At 39.3% G+C, this 20028-nt stretch overlaps 1 long non-coding RNA gene across 1 annotated transcript; it reads left to right on the top strand.

The window, feature by feature from the left end:
• The first annotated feature begins 7290 nt into the window (after positions 1–7290).
• On the top strand, positions 7291–18264 carry LOC140725701 (uncharacterized). The gene is made up of 2 exons (XR_012098421.1): positions 7291–7758; positions 17450–18264. It is a non-coding gene; the product is annotated as an uncharacterized lncRNA (long non-coding RNA).
• Positions 18265–20028: the final 1764 nt, after the last annotated feature.

Here is a 20028-nt window from a genome sequence, read left to right on the forward strand (position 1 = left end):
AACAGTCTGGCACCAGGTACTGCAGGAAACAATAGGGGTTTGATTTGTAGTGAGTAGCTGGAATCTTGTACATCATCTCTCTAAGCTTAGGCTGTTATACAATTTAGATTGTGGAATACATTGTCATGTTAGACCCTGTTGCAAGAAGTGACTTTCTTTTGGTATTCAATGCACAATCTTGCTACTTAGATCTAATTCAAAGCAACTAGCTGAAGATAGTAATAATAGATACATCTTATCTCTAAAGCTTTAGCTTCGAGTTTTTATAAATTAGTGCAATAAACTTGTATAGATCTACAAAGAACTGAAGTGCATTTAGATAGGTACATGGAGGGCAGTGGCTTGGATTGTTATGGGCTGAATGCAGGACTGGCTGAGGGCCAGCATGGACCATCTGGGCCAAAGGGCCTATTTCTGTGTTGTGTAACTGTAAGTTGTGTTGTAAAAGATACATGCTGAGGAACACAGGATGTGATTTATATTTCTTTACTTCCCATCAGAACCTTTTTGAACACTATAGAATTAATGAGGTATGCAATAAAATTGTACACAATGGAAGCTGATGAAATATACATTAAACACAAAGAGAAAATTGATATATTGATTGAAATTGGTTCCACTAATTAGCCTCTTCAAAAGCTTGGAATTAAAATGAAACAAAGCAATGGTTCTTACTGCAATTAACAACATGGAAATGATTATAAATGGAATAATTTTGTGCAACCTTATTTTTCATGCACAAACATGCTTAGATTTCCAAAGTAATCCTTCACTCCCGTCTCTTCCATCTTACCTCCAGTAACGTGTTCAAGGAGCTTGTGCACTATTTGATTATTAAGAGCAGGATCAGTTGGTCTGTAGCTCCTCTCCCTCTCTCACCCACTCAACCAAATATTTGCTCTTCCTCCTGCTCAAATCCCCAAAATAACTTTTTCTACTTATTCCCTGCCTTCTCTTCTGTCCTCTGTTAACACATCTATTAATCAAATCACACCTCCTGTTTTTCTTGTTCCTATTCTTGGTTTCTGTTATAGGGCCTTTGAGAAAGCTAATGAGGCCAATGTGGGTAGGAGTTTGCTGAAGAGGTTGGCAGGTGGGTAGTTGTGGTGAGATTCACTACTTAGACAGGGCTTTCCATGCACACCCAATGCATTACCTAAAGGCTCTCAATACTATCCTGAATGCTCCTCCTCTGCCTCATGGGCAGAGGTTCCCAGGAGTTAGTGGAATGTTGCCAGGAAGTTTTGAACAGGTAACAGCTCAAAACACAGCTAACCCAACGTAGCTGACCGAGAGTAACTAGAAAGACACAGAGATGAACGACAGATTCTGGAGCAATCGATCTGCTGGAGGAGCACAGTGGGTCAAGCAGCATGCGTGGGAGGAAAGCTGTTAACGTTTGGGTCAAATGCTGCATCAGATCCCCAACTAAACTCCTGCCCTTGCAACTGCAATATAAGAACTCTGATCATTGTCTTCATGTCACTGTGACAAATGTGATTGATCACCCAACATATCCTAGATAAGCTCATGGATGATAGGTAAATGGAGAGCTACGCAGGAGGCAAAGGGTTGATTAATCTAGAGTAGGCTGAAAGGTTGGCACAACATCATGGGTTGCAGGACCTGTACTGTTCTATGTTTCTACTGTAAACTGGCTGGAGCACTCAGAGGACCGTCCCAGAGGAGTAGTATAAACTACTGGCTAGAACAGGGCACAAACAATAAAGACTGAAGCCAGCTGTCCACCCTAAGTCACCCTCTCTGGCCTGCCAAGCATTCCCAGCATTTTCTGCTTTTCTTCCCAATAGTATTAGTGCAGCAGAACACTGAACTTGTGGACATGACAAAAGAGATGCAAGATCATTTTTGCAGCTTGGGTTAGGGAGGAGATGTCAGCAATGGTCAGGTTGAACACCTGATGGTTTTGGCTCTATGCTTTGATAAATAACTACAAGCAATCAGTCCAAATGATACATGTACCTGAATCCAGTGTTAGGGTAGCTGACCTTCTGCCATCCACGGCCCTGCAGAAAAGGCTTTATTACTTTCTTATGAATGTCTTTTGGTGCTCCACCAGGAGTGGCCACATACAAGTAAAACAAGTTGTCACCGTCACCTTCCTCCTGAGAAAGCTTGATTTCATCCAGTATATCCTGAGTGCTGACATCCATGTTCAGATATCAAATTATCCTAGAAATAAATGCAACAGTTGACTCCGATGAAGAAACATGCGAAACATAAGATTCCTGATTTTTAGCCTTTAACAAAATAGATGATGTGATTAATATGAATTTCAAATTAGATCTATTTGGAAACCTAATAAATTTTTGACTGTGCACACGTTCTGAAAGCAGAATATTTCCCAGTGTTACAGATGCTACTGATTAGGTTCGAGTTTGTTTCGGCAGGTTTATAATCTAACTGGCACCATTTTGAAATGGTGCAAAAACATGGTTCCAGGGACATATGCCTGAAAATGGCAGAGCCTTCAAAAGCAGATAAGGTTTACCTGATATTTTACTAATATTTTTCAAAATTCTGAGTGCAATTGCCACATCCTCTGCCTGCTTTATCTTACAGCAGTCCTATCCTCTCCCCTATTACCTGCTAGATCTTAAAGTATGTATAGAATGCCTTGGGATTCTCTTCATCTTACTCACAAAAGACTTTTCATAGGTCCTTCTACCTCTGTCCCTTCTGGCTCCGTTACAACCTTCAAGCTTTCTAAGCCTTAATATTCTTATTTATACTTTTCTAAATTAACTACCCCTTCATCATCCAAGTTTCCTGTAACTTGCCATTGTTGGGCAGTTAATGTCACCCACAATGTTGATTTTGTCCCTTTCCATACCTCTCTGTATATTCACATTCTTTTATTTACACAGGTACATTGAAACTTACAGTGAAATCCTTTGCTTGTGTAAACAACCTGTGTAGTAAGCCCTCCATTTCTGTGCTGTTGACTGCAGCTGATATTGTCTCTGACTAGTAAAGTAACCCTTCTGCCTCTTTTATCTCCAACTCCATCTCTCCTAAATCATCAAAACCCTAAAACATTCAGCAGCTTTTCCTGTCCCTCTCTCAACAGACCTCTGTAATTGTCAGAAACTCAGTTCCAAGAACGTATCCATGCTCTAATTTCCTCACCCTTACTCTTAGTATCCCTTGCTTTGAAATATACACACCTCAATCCATCTGTCACATTATTTATATCCCTTAGTTCCAGCCTATCCTTCCTTCACTAACAAAAAGGTTCAGCAGAGGATCTACTTCTCATTACAGTTGGTAAAATTCCATCTTCCCAGAACATATTGGTGCAACGTAGAGAGCATCCTCTCATCAGCCACTGTTCTCTCATTTGGTGCAGCATCCTTTCACAAAACATGAAAACTACAGCCAACTGTCAAGACAGCAGGAAAGGTCATTGGCTGTAGGATAACATCACAGGATGACTTGTATGTATCCTGGACGAAGACATGAGCATGAAAAAAATCATTATGCACACTGTCATCCTGCAAACTACCTTTTCCCAAAACCTCCCTTCTGGAAAGGGCAAGACACACAAAATGTTGGATTTCCTTCAGCATTGTGTGTGTTTTGCCTTGGATTTCCCAGCATCAGCAGATTTCCTTGTGCTTGTGTTTCTGAAAAGACTACAGGGCTAATAAAACAGAAATACTTCACGCCATCTTAAAAGTTCCCTCCCCCAGGCAGTTAATCTGATCAACCATTCTAAGTAGCCCTCCCCATCTCCCTCTATCTATTACCTCAGTTAGGCACTGCACTGTAAACATTTTAAACCACTGTTTATAATGCTGTTTACATTGTAAATACATGCTGGTACTTATGCATACTTTAACCTCTATATTTTTTATGTAATTCTTTATTGCTTATAACTGTTGAGTGTAGCTGTTTTTACTGCATGTCACACCAACAACCATAGCAAATTCCAAACACTTGTAGTAAATGTATATGGCAAATGAAGTTGATTTTTGGTCCTTACATTGTTGTTGCTCCTGAAATCTAACTTGTCTTCAGCCAGTCTCACCATTCTGAGACCTGCTGCTCTGGTTCCTACCTACCCGTCAGCTAGTTTCAACCCTTATGGATTGCAGCAGCAGCAAACCTCCCTGCCAGGGTATTGGTTCCCCTCCAGTTACTGTGTAACCCATCCCTCTTGTGCAGGTCATCCCTGCCCCAGATGAATTTGCAGTGATCCAGAAATAAAGAACTCTGCCCCATGCACTAGGTCCTGAGCCATGCATTCACCTGCTCTGACTTTCTGTTCCTACCCTCGCTAGCATGTGACAGTGGGTGTTATCCAGAGATTACTGTCCTTGAGGTTCTGCTCTTTAATCTCTTAACTAAATCCCTATATTCACCGCACAGGACCTTATCTCTCTTTTTCTAACTATGTCGCCAAAGCCTGAGACTCAGGACTTAATGCTTATCCCAAAAACAGCTGCTCCAGAAAGGGGACTCCATTGTACCTTGCCTCTTTCCGTTATGAGCTGATGTTCTTCACAATTGGCCCTGTATCTGGTCTACTGCTTCTCGTCTGAAATACACACATTTCCTTCTTCCTCATATTTCATATTTCCCTACGACACACTCCATCTGTCAATTTTCTGTGCACATTCCGTTGTATCCACTTCATTTTTTTCCACCTTCGTATCTATCATTAGCAAACTTACAATATTTGGAGCGAGAAGAAAGCCGATGCAGCAAATCTGAAACAAAACAAAAACTGCTGGAAACACTCACAGGCCACACAGCAAGAAAAATTGCAGATGCTGGATTTTAGCAAATCTAAGTCATTGTTATTGATTGCTGAGGATGAGACCTAAGCAGTGATCCTTGAAGCATTCCATGAGTTACAAACTAATACTCTGAAAATTACTCTCTTTTCTGCCCATTAGCTTGTTAGCCGATCTTAATCAATGCTAATATATTACCTGTTAAGTATCCTGCATACACTGTATACCTTGCTGATAACCCCACCAAAAATTCAGATTTGCCAAATGTGGTTTTTATTTTATAAAGCCGCATTGAACAGACTTAATTATCGGGTAACTTCACATTAAATCACACTGTGAATAGACTCAACCAACAAATGTTTTCATGTTCCTGTTAATAGCATTTTCTCGGTACAGATGTTACATTGTTTGACCCAATGTTCTCTTTCTTCTTTTTCCTTCCCTCCTTGGAAAACAGGGTCCAACCTGAGCAGCTGTTGCAGAACCTGAGTAATTCTAGAAAATTCAAGAACACTGTGTAACCTACCTTTGTGCACAAGCGAATCTGCAGATGGTGGAAATATTGCTCCGCAGTCAAGTCTTTTAAGAGGACATTAGGTGACAGCCCACCACATACTAGGAATTTGTCAGTTTTTGGAATCATTTAATTTCTCCAGTACTTTTTTTTTTGCATTGTCACACCACCATCTGAATCCTCACCCGTGCAGATGTGAACTGAAATAGAATCTTTGCCACTAGAATGTTGTAGTTGACCATGAGATAAGCTTTATGCCATTTATTTGCTTGGCAGCTTCGCTTCAAGGATCTCTGCAAGTGCGACAGGAAAGCCTTAAAAAGCATATCTGGGAGGATACAGCAGATGACCGCAACAAATGGCGAGGTACTCTTCAGCAACAGCTAGAGCAAGGCGAAAGAGTGATCGTGAGTCAGTTTGAGGAGCGGAGAGCTAAACAGAGAGCACAGTGGATAGCGGACAACAATTCCACGATGCCCTACACATGCAGCAACTGTGGCAGAGCCTGCCATTCCAGGATCAGCCCCAATAGCCATAGTTGACGCTGATAGACAAACCAGTGACTACCAGAGGTGCAGTACCCATAGTCGACCACGAACGATGGAGGGCACACACACATAGGGCTGTAAAGAGAACTTTTGGCATGTTGGCCTTCAGATATCAAAGTATTGGGTACAAGAGATGGGATTTATATTGAAGTTGTATAAAATGTTGGTCAGTCCAAATTTGGAGTACTGTGTGCAGTTTTGGTCACCTATCTATAAGAAAGATAATGAAGATTGAAAGAGTTCAGAGAATTTCACTGCCAAATAATGGAACAATGCAATATTGTCCCACAGCATTTGACAGTTTTACCATGGCAATGCTGTAGTACAACAGCCACCCATTGAATACCTATCTCCCAGGATTGCTAATGTCTACATGTTTCTGCAAGCAAAGTACTGCATAAGGATTTTTCCACATTACAGGGAAAAGAACTTCAAATGCATTCTTTAAGAATGCCAAGAGTATCATGCTGTGTTATGCTTCTGAGATCATTTGTTGCTTTTCTCCATGCACTGCAGGCAGACACCCCATCACTGGAAGGGGAATGTCAAACAGATGCAAATAATCTTGAGACTGAAAAAATCTCCAGGGTCAGGGACCTCAATCTGTAGATGCGACCCAATCTTGCGATCTGGTAAACAGAGAGAAATCATGATATCACTTTCAATGTCATTGCACTCGAACAACTAACGGCAGTTCGGTTCTCGAGTACTGCCTTTGCTTCCAGTGCTGATTGTAGTTGCAGTGCCAATTGTAGTTTTCAGTAAGTTCTCCACGTGGTATATTATGATGGCAAGGAAGTGAATTCCTGTAGGTGTGAAACATCCATTTTTATTTCAGATGTTGAACTAAATTTGGTAAACAAAGTGAAATTACTCTTGAGTTTGTAGAGAATGGCTGGAAAGAGAAAGCGGGTGGAACAAGGAAGACAGAGTGGACAGGCATTGGTACCTGAGTATATATTTGTATCCATGTATCTGAAAAGCACCTACATGCATCTCCATCTCTACATGTGTGCCAATGTCCTTGCCATATGGCCAAATTGAGATACTTCTGTCACTGGGTGAAGGCCTCACCTTGTATAATCCATGTGCACAACGGCTACATGTTGAGTGGCTGTGTGGAGTTGTTATCCTGAGTGCAACACAATAGACAGGAGGTGACAATAGACAGTGGGTGCAGGAGTAGGCCATTCGGCCCTTCTAGTCAGCACCGCCATTCACTGTGATCATGGCTGATCATACACAATCAGTACCCCGTTCCTGCCCTCTCCCTATATCCCTTGACCCCGCTATCTATAAGAGCTCTATCTAACTCTCTCTTGAATGCATCCAGAGACTTAGCCTCCACTGCCTTCTGGGGCAGAGCATTCCACATATCCACCACTCTCTGGGTGAAAAAGTTTTTCCGCATCTCTGTTCTAAATGGCCTACCCCTTATTCTTAAACTGTGGCCTCTAGTTCTGGACTCACCCATCAGCGGGAACATGCTTCCTGCCTCCAGTGTGTCCAATCTCTTAATAATCTTATATGTTTCAATCAGATCCCCTCTCATCCTTCTAAATTCCAGTGTATACAAGCCCAGTCGCTCCAATCTTTCAACATATGACAGTCCCGCCATTCCGGGAATTAACCTTGTGAACCTACGCTGCACTCCCTCAACAGCAAGAATGTCCTTCCTCAAATTTGGAGACCAAAACTGCACACAATACTCCAGGTGGGGTCTCACCAGGGCCCTGTACAGCTGCAGAAGGGCCTCTTTACTCCTATACTCAATTCCTCTTGTTATAAAGGCCAGCATGCCATTAGCTTTCTTCACTGCCTGCTGTACCTGCATGCTTGCTTTCATCGACTGATGCACAAGATCAGCTCCTACAGCTGGAAGCGGAACAGCATCTTCAGCCTGGAGGTTGCCAAATAGGACTCAAAGATCTCACAGGTAGTAATCTCTGTGTCCCATACAATTAAGTACAGAAACAGATGATGAGAGAAAAGGAATGCTTGATTGGAGAGATGGTGCAAAATTTTACATTTCTGACTAGGCAGTCAGGCAGCATCTGTAAAGGAAGATGGATGATAAAGGTTTTGAGTCAAGACACTTCTTGATCTGAAATGTCAGCTGTCCATTTCCTACCACTGATACAGATTCCAGCATCTGTAGTCTCTTGTGTCTTCATTTACCATTTCTGAGATTGTTTCTAGAGATGGTAAGACCTGCACTTCTGATAGATTGCACCCCAACAGGACCAGGACCAGGACCAGGATCAAAATCCTTGCCCAAAGGGTTTACTTGTTATTTTGGGGAGGATTTAAACCAGCTTGACGGGGGATTAGGAATTTTGGAGGAGAGCCAGAAGAGGAAGACAAAGTTGAATGTGAAATGTAGCAAGCAACGTAAGTAGACAGTGGGAACAACACACATGTAGCAAAAAGGGTCAGAGTATGATAAAAAGATTAAATGGCAAAATTTAAAGGCTCTGTGGTAAATACGTGCTACGTCTACCATAAGTGGATGAATTAACAGTATAAATAGGCATAAATGAGTATAACCTATTTGGATTATGAAAAGTGGATGATTGAAACTCAGAACTGCATGTTCTAGGGTATTCAAGATTTGTGTAGAACATTAAAAAGTAAAGAAAATAGGGTATGGGATGGCATCTGTAGAAAAGACTGACTTAACGGATGGTAGGTTTAGCAATAAAATCAATTAACTGGAGCTTAGCAGCAACGGGGGCAAAAATAATTGGTAGCAATATACGGGCCTTCAAGCAAATCCTGTAAAATACTGCATGGAATATATGGTGTTTAACAGGGGCTTTTAATCTACATGTAGACCAGGCAATTACTAACAGATGTAGAGGATGGTTTCTACCCACAGATACAGTCTGACTTGCTAAGTATTTCCAGCAATTCCTTTTTTATTTTAAATTTCTAGTATCTACAGATTTTTTATTTTGATTTTCACTGGAACTCCCTTCCTAACAGCATTGGCACCCCTGGCACTTCCTTCTCTGCCACTTGTCACATACTCCTCCTATGGCACTCCACCCTCTTCATTCTCAACTTCCTTTGCTCCCGCCAGGTTTACAAGCTTACTCTCCACTTCACGTTGACAAATATAGTACTGTGCAACTGTCTTAGGCACCCTAGCTATATATATGTGCCTAAGATGTTTGCACGGTACAGTATAAATTGTTTCCCCCCCCCCCCCCCACCCCAAGGTTGGGGAATCAAGAACCAGAGGACATAGGCTTCAGGACAGGGGTGAAAGATTTAATAGGAATTAGAGGGGCAATTGTTTTTTTTATCAAGGGTGGTATCTATGTAGAATGAGCTGCGAGAGGGAGTGGTTGAGGTAGGTACAATAATGGCTCTTAAAAGACAGCTGGATGAGTACTTGGATTGGACAGATTTAGAAGGTTAGTGGCAAATGGGACTCGTTTGGATGGGGCGTCTTGGTCAGCATGAATCATCTGGGCTTAAGGTCCTGTTTCTATGCTGTGTAACTCTGACAATAGCTAACATTTAGTAAAATATTAAATGGTTTGCTACAAATAATAATAACTTATTTACAGAGCACTTTTCTTACAGACGATGTGGTTCAAAGTGCTTTACAATGGGATAAAGTGCAACCATGAACAGAAAAGACAAAAAAAGTTAGGTAAAAGCAAAGTTAAGTAAATTGGTTTTGAGATATCAATTAAAGGTGTCAACTGAGTCTGCATCCCTTATAGTTTTAGGGATTGAGTTCCATAGTTTAGGTGTGTAGTTCATAAAAGTTGTCCTTTGAGGGAGGTTGTTTAAATTTCAGAGACTGATGGAAGAAGACCTGAGAGTTCAAGCAGGATTATAAAATGAACGCGACTCTGTGGTGCACTCCGGTTCCATACCATTGACAGTTTTGAAAACAAGTAAGAGAACTTTAAAGTTCTAAAAGATACAGGAAGCCAATGCAAAGTAGTTAGAATGGGAGTGATATCCTCCCTTATCCTGGTTTTAGTTAAATGTCAGGCAGCAGCATTCTGAATAAGATGAAGTTTGTCAATAGATTGCTTCAGAAGGCCTATTAAGAAGTGCTTTGCAGTAATCAAGTCTATTCAATATAAAGGCTTGAATTAGTTTTTCAGCATCATTATGTGACAGAAACAGATATACTTCTGCAATATTCCCTATGTGTAGAAACACTACTCAGTCACTTTCTTTATGTGGGATTTAAAATTCAAATCTCGAATCAAGATTAGCACTCAGGTCAGTTACTTCTGATTTTACAAGGGAAGCCAAGTTCCCAAGTTTATCAAGAAATTTATCTCTTTAGGCTTTGGGACCAACTGAAAGTTAGGACGCATCGGACAAGTACATTTTGACTCAATTAAGCGGCTACCCCAATTAACCGAAGTTTCAAGGAAATAGTTAAAAAAGTATAAAAAAGACAAACAGGGCAACACATAATGTATTTAAATGAAATACAGAACAAATTAGAACACTACCAAACCTACAAAACTATGCACTTGTTCTTAATAGTTATTTTCGGAGGAATTCATCTAGTGTATGCGACCATGTTCTTTTAGTTGACTGTAAATGAATAAAATCAGCACAGCCAGCTAGAGCAGATAAGGGATTGCCATTGTACTGCACAACACTTTAAATGATCGCATCCCCCAAATCTTCATTTTCATTGTAACATTCAAGATGATGATTGATACCTTCAAATTCTTCATAGTTCATAACTTGTTGCAGTAGTGAAATAGCTCCATTTTCTCTCTTGGCCATTTCTGGCATAACCAAGCCTGAGTGCTTGAAACCGCAGTCAGCCAAACAGTTCCAACCACAAACAAGAGAAAATATGCAGATGCTGGAAATCCAAGCAACACACACAAAATGCTGGAGGAACTCAGCAGGCCAGGCAGTATCTATGGAAAAGAGTACAGTTGACATTTTGGGCCGAGACCCTTCAGCAGGACTGAATTCTGAATGGGCTTACTGCTTATTTCTTGCCAATTATCAGCGACAAAAATCGCTGCTATTTAAACACAAACTCATTTAACTAATGCTATTAAAAACTGTGTGCTCTAAGCACAGTGTAGTTTCTATCGACCACACAAGTACACGTGACTGACACGAGTTAGAACCTGTTCGGCAAAGGTCATCTGCCCCAATTAAGCAGCATAGTGTCCCAAATAAATGAAGGGAATCCAGGCAATTTTCTCAATTAGTTTCTGTTCTTTAAGAGTTGTCCCAAGTAAGGGGCTGCCCTGATTAATTGATTGCCTAATTAACTGGAATCAGCTGTATTTCAGTTTTATCTTCACTTAGTTTTAGGAAATTATTGCTCATCCTTTTATTACAGCCATACCAGAAGTTAGACAATATAGGGTGAAATCATCAACAGGCTCAGTTGAGGTGTACAATTGTGTGCTGTCTGTATAACTGTGGAAATCAAATTTGTGCTCCCCATTGCCATCTCCTAAATGGAACATGTACAAGGGATAGAGTAGGGGATTAAGGCAGCCTCCCTGAAGAACATCAAAAGGAACATCATATCTCTTAGAAAATGGTCTCCAAGACAGAGACAAAAAATTTCTCTGTAAGATATATGAGCAAAAGCAATTAAGGGCACTACCAGAGAAGCCAACCCAGTTCTCACAGCGATCAAGGAGAATGTTGTGATCATTTGTGTCAAAGGCTCCACTTAGATCTAGCAGAATTAGAATTGAGACCCTGTTGACATTAGTGCTGACAACTTTGATCAGGGTTGTCTCCATGCTGTGGTTTACTCTAAAGCCTGGCTGAAATTTTTATGGAATATTGTTCACATTTTGAAATTTGTTGTTGGTTGAAAATGACTTTCTCAAGAATCTTGCCAAGGAAGGGAAGATTTGATATAGGCCTGTAGTTAACTAGCACCTCACTATCAATGTTTGAGTTTTTAAGTAGGGGTTTAATAGCTACAATTTTGAAGGCATCTGGAAAAACTCCAGTTTCAAAGGATGTATTAATAATTTTTCTAACAAATAAAAACATTATTAAAAGAGTCCTTAAAAGTGTGGTAGGTACAGGGTCGATACAGAAGGTAGATGGTTTAATCTTTGTTACAATCAGAAACACTTGTAAATTTTAACTTGGTTGCCTTCTCTTTATGAGGCTGTCTGTGGAGGTTACCAGCATTTGTGGCTATACTCTCCCTAATAGAAGTAATATTGTTGTTAAAAAAAATTGCGAATTTCTCACATTTTGTGGCAGATGCTTGATTGAGGACATTATAGGTTGAGGCAGGGTTCAATGGTTGGTTTATAATTGAATCAGAATCAGAATCGGCATGTGTTGTGAAATTTGTTAACTTAGCAGCATCAATTCAATGCAATACATGATATAGAAGAAAAAAAATCAAAATAAAATAATAAAGTAAATAAGTTACAGTATACTTCTATTCAATAGATTCTATTCAATATTCTTGAATCACTGCTATTCTCTGTAATAATTTTGTAGAACATATAGTAGTGTTAAAGGAGACTAGATTTTTCTTGAAAATATTACGGTAGACTTCTAACTCATGTACATCTTTGAGATACAAAAAAAAAACTAGAGGCAGAGGAATCCAAATATAGGAGAAATTAAGTATTTTAGTAAACCTATAAAAAGGTTTATAAATTTACCAAAGGCCGAGGTTTGGGGTTTTCAAAATTCAGCAAAGGATGGCCAAGAAATTGAAAGGAAAAAAAATAAGACTATAAACTGGTAAGAAGCTGAAAAACAAATGGAAAGAGCTTTTACTAAAACTGGAAAATGTGGGTTCTTCACTGACAGAGGTAGGAAAATTTATAATGGGGATACGAGGAATTAAAGAAATAATTTATGTCTGTCTGCATGTTGGAAAGCACAAAAAAACTCCTAAAGATCTAGTGCAAATGAGGAAATGAAAAGTATTGGAAAAGAAATGGTATTAATTAAGTTAATGAGCCTGAACACAGATAAATCCCAAAGACCTGGTGATCAATATCCCCAAGTTCTGAAATGGGTGGCTACTGAGAGCATATGTGGTCTAATCATCAGCTTCAAAAACTTTGTAGGTTCTGGAGTGATTCCTGAGGATTTGGAAAGAAGCAAACTTGATCCTACCATTTAAAAAGGAAAGAGATGGTGGGCCTGTCACTAGAAGAGAAATTTTCTAGTTCAGAAGAATGAACAATAATATCATACAAAATACCCAGAGAGCTTGACAAAGCAGAAAAGCAGGTATGGGGGGAGGGGAATGATTCCCCTGGCTAAGAGATCTAGAATGAGAGGCAAACTAAGGTGGGTATTTGAGGCCGAACTAAGGAGAAATTTATTTGCTTAAAGAATGAATCACTGAAAGTCTCTATCCCTGAGGTCTGTGGAGGCTAAGTCATTGATTACATTTATAAGAGAGATTTATCGATTCCTGGATGCTAAAAGAATAGAGAGAAATAGATTGTGGGCGTGAAACTTGTGATGAAGTAGGTCAGTCCTGATCTGGCTGAATAGCACAGCAGGTTCAAGTGGTCATATAGCTTCCTCCTGCTCTTTCATATACTATTAGGTACTTCAACTTCGTAAGAACTCCCAGGAGCTGACCAAATCTTCCTAGGTGACTTCAATGCCGAAGTGGGAAATGAAGTAAACTCCTGCAAGGTGACACCAGTAAGAAGGGAGGTGGGCAAATTAACTTCAAGCAGGTCCCCCTCTTAGCAAAATGCTTGAGGAACAGTCTTGTCATTATACCATGTTTTGCCAGAGAGAGAGAGACAAGCAAAAAGTTTCACGGTAAGATTCTTGATCCATGTCAGTCACACCATAATAGCTGGCAAATATTCCCCCATCAGCATGCCCTCTGCATGTGGTGACACCATAATTGTTCTTTTCCTGAAAATCAGTGCTGAAGATCTCTGGGATCCCACAGGACAGTTATTTACAGACAGTGCCTAGTGACATGCCAACAATACAAATAGGAGCTGCTAGTGTATGAGCTCTGAATTTTATCATTTGTTAACTAACACAGGTTGGGTTGCTGAGAATGAACTGAGGATGTAGGTACTAATTAACTGCAAATGCTTGGCTGTGAGCTAAGTAACCTGTTCAAGAGAAAAACAATGGTCCAGGTAAGGAGGACTGAAATCTTATCAATTGACTCAAGCTCTCTTGACTCCATACTATTCTGGTCCAGCCTGACCAACAAGAAGCCTAAAATGTTCAATGGCAATTGAAATCCACAAACACAGCAGATTATTGTGATACACACAAAATGCTGGAGGAACTCAGCAGGCTAGGTGCTGATGAAGGACTTCGGCCCGAAACATCAACTGTTTACTCTGCCATAGATGCTGCCTGACCTGCTGGGTTCCTCCAGCATTTTGTGTGTGTTGATTACAATATGTATTAAGGTTTGTCTCTGTCCCCATAGCATTGCCTATAAAACCCTAATGATTTCACCTGCAAACTCATTTTGCCTGGTTGCTGATTGGTTTTTGAACATTGAGAACTGCCTTAACACAGTGATTTTGAACATTGAGAACTGCCTTAACACAGTGAAGCTTTGTAGAGACCATGCTTAGGAAAAACAGAAAGAACACAGATTTATGTAGTACTTTTCACAACCCCAATGTACCTTGGAGCAAAGTAATTCAGTTATGAAGTGAAGCTATTGTTATTTTGTATATAATACCGCAGTCAATTTGTATACAGAGTCCTACAAAAAGCAAATGAGTTAAATGGCAAGTAAATCTGATTTAGAGGTTTCTATTGTGGGATAATTGATTGTCAGGACACTTTTAAAACTCTCCTACTCTAGTTAGAATCAAGTCATTGGTTATTTTGTTATCAATGGAATAGATTGATGCACGTTATGTTTAAAGACGTGCCAATGTAGTGCTCCGTAATTAATGTGCTTCAATGTTTATCCAGATTATGTACTCAAACCCAAGCACAGGGCTCAAAACTGTAACCTCCTCATTTACAGCCTCAACACTGGGACAAACTGCTATAATTACACTTTGTTTTCCGTGTGTGTGACAGTATTCTCAATACTTCTCAACAAACATTTCACATTTCTCTATTAAACTTAGACCTTTGATTCCTCCCACACGTGCTTTTTGGGAACTGTGAAGTGGTTTATAATTTCAAAATTTTGTGCTTTAAGCAATCTCAATGCTAAGATGCTGTTTAGCTTGTAACACATTATTGACATATTTAATGACATCAAATCCACTTGTATGAGCAGACATCCAAGAGTAGGCAAGTACATTTCCAAGTGAATTTTTCTGACAGTATATGCAAGTGTTTTTCTGCCAGAAAACAAGATGTTCAAGTTTCATTGGAAATTCTAGCACTCATGATAGCACAGAGACTGAAATAACTTAGGGGAAAGGGGATCTGATAGCAAAACAATCAGAGTGTATGTGTGTCTGACATTCTGCATTGAATATTTGGTCTTCTGTAGGTCTTATTGCACATTAAATAACTCAAAGGACACCTTGTATCCTGCTGTTAATCAGACACTTGAATGGACCTCTCAAGCTAAAAATAAATTTGATCTCTCAGTCTACCTTATCAGAGCCTAAACAATTAATTTGTTTACCTTTCTTTGAACACTGAGTTCTATTTTTCTTTTTACGGCATCAATGTACTTAGATGTGACAAGATTTGTCTGGATGGCACACAAACAAAGGTTTTTCGCTCCTTGATAACACGTGACAACAGAGATGTAGTGCTTAGCACAACCCTTTACAGTACCAGCGATTCGGGTTCAACTCCCACCGCTGCCTGTAAGGAGTTTGTATGTTCTCCCCGTGACCGCACAGTCCAAATACGTATCGGTTGGTAGGTGAATTGGTCATTGTAAATTGTCCCGTGATTAGGCTAGGATTAAATTGGAGCATAGCTGAGCGGTGCAGTTTGAAGGGCCGGAAGGGCCAGTTCCAAGCTGTCTCTCAACAAATAAATAATACTGAATTAAGTGAATGTCCCAATCCTCCAGGTGGCACAGTAGCATAGCGGTTAGTGCAATGGTTTAACAGCACCAGTGATCACTGATCAGCGTTCAAATCCCATTACTGTCTATAAGGAGTATGTACATTCTCCCTGTGACTATGTGGGTTTCCACCAGGTACTCTGATTTCCTCCCACATTCCATGATCTACAGTTAGGGTTAGTAAGCTTGCTTTGTTGACACCAGAAGTGTTTTGACGCATTTCACTGTATGTTTCGATGCACATGTGACAAATAAAGCTAATCTTTAATCTATGTTCTTGAATGTGTTGCTATAATTTCCAGATAATATATTACAACATCCAAAATGATAAACAGATTGTTGTTCCTAATTCACCTACTAGTTCTCTCTTACATTTCCATAAGTTTCTTCCTTTCTTCAGGAAATGTTGCAGAACAAAACCCCAGATAATAAAAATAATAATCTACAACTATCACGCAAACAGTGTAATTACTATACACTGGATTGTTTTTGGATCAGTGGTGAAGAAACAGCAATGCTACCATTTTATAACACATATTAGCTCACAGATTTTCTGAAGGATCTTTCATTGAAGCTTGTTGTGATTAGATTACCAAGAAGAATGGCAAGATACTGCAGGAGAAGGGCAGCTCAGACAGCAACATTCATATTTCATTTTCTGATGACAAATATTACAGTCTCCTCGACCTAAAATTGAGTAGATAAATTTCAGATAATAACCATTTTGGGCATATTAATTCAGATTTCCAACATTCACTTCACATTCCTCTAGCAATGTCTGAATAATTTTCATTTACACCTCCTGCAGATTCATCTTTATTTTCTTATTACCGTAGTATTGTATGTTTTTTTTCCACACTGTACTTCCATTCTTTTATTATTTAATTCCTTACTGCTCTTTCATTATTCTTTCTCCACATCTTCAAATCAGTTTAGATAAGATGTAAATAAACACAGTAGAGAGGCGTACAGGTGTTCTCGTGCATGAGGCATGATATGTGAGCATGCAGGTTAAGCTAGTATATAAGGCAAATGGCACATTGGTCTTTCTTACTCAGGACTGGAGTTTAAAAATGGATAATACAGAATTGTTTGGGATGCTGGTGAGGCTGCACCTGGAGTACTGTAAAGGTTTGGTCCCCTTATTTTAAGAAAGGATATACTAGCAGTGGAGGCACTGCATAAGAGATTCATTGAGTTAATTTATTGGGTGAGAGTGTTCCCAATTAAAAAAAGGTTGAAACAAAAGTCAGAAGTTTAGAAGAATGAAGGTTTATCTTATTAAAACAGGCAAGATCAATGGTAGATATTACTAGTGGGAAAGTATTAAATGGACAGGCATATTTAAAAGATAGGTGAAAATTATTTATACCCAATTTGTGTAGAAATTTCTTCTTGCAGAGAGTGGTGAATCTCTGGGGTTTACTATCCAAGAGGGTTCAGGAGGCAAATCACGGGAAATATTTTGAGAAGTTATGGTCATAAGAATGGAGGTCTAGGGAAGGTGATTAAAAAACCGTCTTGAACGGTAGGGTAGCTTTGACAAAATAACTGGCCTACTCCTGCTATTATTTTTGTGTGTTTTGTTTGGCTGAGTAATTTCACACATTTTCTCTTTCTTATTTTAATATTTTACATATAGGTATGTGGCAAAACAAAGCTCCAATGCCATATTCAAGTTTGCAAACAACCACTTTCGTAGGCTGAATCAAAGGTAGTGATGAATCAGCATTTTAGGAGGGAGATTGAAAATCTAGCTGAGTGGTGTCACAACAACAACCTCTTACTCAATGTCGGCAAGGCCAAGGAGCTAATGATTGACTTCAGGAGGAGGAAACCAGAGGTCCATGTGCCAATCCTCATTAGGGATCAGAGGTGAAGAGGATCAGCAACTTTAAATTCTTCAGTGTTATCATTTCAGAAGATCTGTCCTGGACTGTCCTGGACTGCAAGTGCAGTTACAAAGAAAGCACGGCAGGGCCTCTACTTACTTGGGAGTTGGTGAAGATTTGGTATGACAGTTAAAACTTTGATAAACTTTTGTAGATGTGTGGTGGAGAATATATTGACTGACTGTATCACAGCCTGGGATGGAAGCACTAATACCCTTAAATGGAAAATCTGACAAAAAGTAGTGGATATGGCCCAGTCCATCACCGGTAAAGCCCTCCCCACCGTTGAGCACTGAAATGTTCCCTCAACTTATGAACTCACTTTCTAGGACTCCTCATCTCCTGTCCTTAGTATTTATTGCTTATTTATTATTATTGTTTTCTTTCTTTTTATATTTGCACAGTGTTGTCTTTTGCTCATTGGCTATTTCTGACCTTTTGCTGCAATCTTTCATTGATTCTATTATGATTATTGGATTTATTGAGTATGCCTGCAAGAATATGAATCTCAGGGTTGTAAATGGTGACATATATGTACTTTGATAATAAATTTACTTTGAAACTTTGAAGATTGTGCTGTTGCAGGAAATCACTGTCCAATTCATTCATTAAAACAGTGATTGTTATTTTCTTCTAAAGCAAACAGCACCCTTAGCTTTACATGTTGATTCATCGCCCCTTTGCCTAATCAACTACGGGTAGTTATTTACATACAGTAAGGTAATTAGCTTTTAAAATTATGAGCAGATTGCCCTCACATACTTAGAAAGAATAAGTTGATAAACATTTCTGTGACTGTTTTGTCAATTAAATAATTGTGTTTTAAGTTAAAAAATCTTTCATTAGGTTGACCAATCACTAAGAGAAAATCTGCAGATGCTGGACAATGATTAAAGATTTGCTATTTGTCACATGTATATTGAAGCATCAAAATATATAGTGAAATGCTTTATTTCTGTTAGCGATCAACACAGTCACAGATAATCCCTGAGTGAAACTTATTTCAGCAAAATTAGAAAACAAGCTAAATTTTAAAGAATTCCATTTATATTTTGTCAGAATATAATTTACTCAAGCAATGATAATGACCAATATTCCAAGACCAGTCATCTCCAAAACTCAATAGGGTTTTGATCCAAAGTTGGACAAGAGTTGGATTCCAGTGATCAGGTGACAGTGACCACCCTTGATGTCAAGGCACTACTTCATTGAGTTGTAGCATCAAGGAATCTTGGAGAAAGAGAAGCCAGTTGGCATTAACAGTCCACTAGGTGGAGTCAAAACTTGCACAGTGGTTGGCCGTGGTTGCTGAATGTCTTATCATCCCAGCCGCAGGCACCATTGCAGAAGTTCCTCAGGACAGTGTTGTAGGTCCAGCCATTGTCACCATCATCAATTACCTTCTTTCCATTACAAGGTCAGACATGAGAATGTACACTGATAAAGGAACAATGTTCAATTCTGTTCTCATATCCTCAGAAAAATGAAGCGGTCTACATCTGCGTGCTTCAACACATAGGCAAATGTCAGGATGGGATTACTAGTAGTATTAACCTTTGTCCTATACATATGGCAGGCTATATATTCTTAAATCAGAATGGTGTATGAACCAGCAAGCTGGGGTACTTCCATGCACTGTTGTCTTTATTGGTGCTAAAGGTTAGGGTCTTAGGATTAACAATATGTATTAATCTTTGTTCTATACATATGCCAAGCCATAATCATCCACAATAAAACAGGATTTAACTAATCATTTTTGTTAGTCAACAACATTGCCTTCACCAAAATCTAACACCTCCAAATTCATTCCATTGATTGCAAGGTTCAAGAAAGTGGCTGACCTCATTCTGGGTTGTAAATGCTCACGTATAAAAGCCCATGTTCCATACATAAATAAGCAAGCTAAAATGTTTTACTTAAATGATCACTTGCTTCCTTTTCTTACTGCTGGAAATCTAGAGAAACACACACAAAATGGTGGAGGAACTCAAAGAGTCAGGCAGCTTCTGTGGAGAAGAATAAACAAGTCAACATTTTAGGTTGAGATCCTTCATCGGGATTCTCCATAGATGCTCCCTGACTTGCTAAGTTCCACGAGCATTTTGTGTATGAGTATAATAACACTTAGTTCGACAAAAGACAAGTCAGTGACGTGTCTGACAAAAAGGGAGTATTAAGCGGGAGATAAAATCTGTTTTCTTACTTAAATCAACTACAAGGATTTTGTTTAGAAAACTCAAAACAAAACCTCCTTTAAAATCAATATATTAATCACGACATTTCCTGCATGTTTCTTATCATTCCCACGCCTGCACACATTCGTATTTCA

Source organism: Hemitrygon akajei, chromosome 3, assembly GCF_048418815.1.
Source record: "Hemitrygon akajei chromosome 3, sHemAka1.3, whole genome shotgun sequence".
In the NCBI taxonomy this organism is placed as follows: Eukaryota; Metazoa; Chordata; class Chondrichthyes; order Myliobatiformes; family Dasyatidae; genus Hemitrygon; species Hemitrygon akajei.